General features: G+C 36.2%; 1 non-coding gene across 1 annotated transcript; it reads left to right on the top strand.

Annotated features, from left to right (window-relative positions):
* The first annotated feature begins 546 nt into the window (after window positions 1-546).
* LOC123248074 lies at window positions 547-653 on the top strand. Its single transcript, XR_006506180.1, has one exon. It is a non-coding gene; the product is annotated as a U6 spliceosomal RNA (small nuclear RNA).
* The last annotated feature ends 243 nt before the right edge of the window (window positions 654-896 follow it).

Here is an 896-nt window from a genome sequence, read left to right as displayed (position 1 = left end):
GACCATGTGCAACATGTGTGCAATAGTATAAGCACAATTACATAAGGCTATATTTTATGATGAACTGAAGTACTAGTTCAGCTGCGATTAACATTCTTAGCAAAAATATTTTGTACAAAATGAAGCAAAAATGGAATCCTTCAAGGTAGATGCAATTTTGACATAGAAGATCTTAACCTAATACAGTGAACCTCCATTGGTTTATCATGGTTGCCAGATAGTAGTACTGATTTATCAGTCACTCAACAAGAATCTATGAAGTACTTCCTATGTGCCAAGCACTGTGCTAAGTCCTGGGGAAACGGAGAAAAAAACAGTCCGTCTTCAAGAAACACATTCTAAAGGGAGAGACAATGCAGAAACTATACTTTCAAGAAACATACAGGAGAAATTGGAAATATTCTCATAAGTAACAACTAACAATGAGGGAGATCAGGGAAGACTTCTAGTAAAAAATTAAATTTTTAGCTGAGATTTCCAGAAAACCAGGTGACCAGGAGAGAGAACATTCCAGATATAGGGGCAGCCATTAAAAATGCATGGAGGGTGCTCACTTCGGCAGCACATATACTAAAATTGGAACGATACAGAGAAGATTAGCATGGCCCCTGCGCAAGGATGACACGCAAATTCGTGAAGCGTTCCATATTTTTGATTTATCTGTGAAAAGAACCTTCTCTTCTCTTAGAGATAGCCTGAAAATTGATCCTTGATTGTTTTAAAAATTGTGTCATCTTTGTTATAGAATTTTTTCTGTATTTCTTCTGCCCTGTTAATTTTATGATCACTTTTCACTAAAGGTCATCTCTACTTTTTAATATAAGGAAAAAGGTTAATGAGATGTTGAGAACTCAGACGGGTGGCTCTACCAATTTCAGTGATGATAAAAGATTGCT

This window comes from Gracilinanus agilis, chromosome 4 (assembly GCF_016433145.1).
Source record: "Gracilinanus agilis isolate LMUSP501 chromosome 4, AgileGrace, whole genome shotgun sequence".
NCBI classification, from domain to species: domain Eukaryota; kingdom Metazoa; phylum Chordata; class Mammalia; order Didelphimorphia; family Didelphidae; genus Gracilinanus; species Gracilinanus agilis.
Note: the sequence above shows the minus strand (reverse complement) of the source record. Positions and strands in the feature narration are given on the sequence as shown.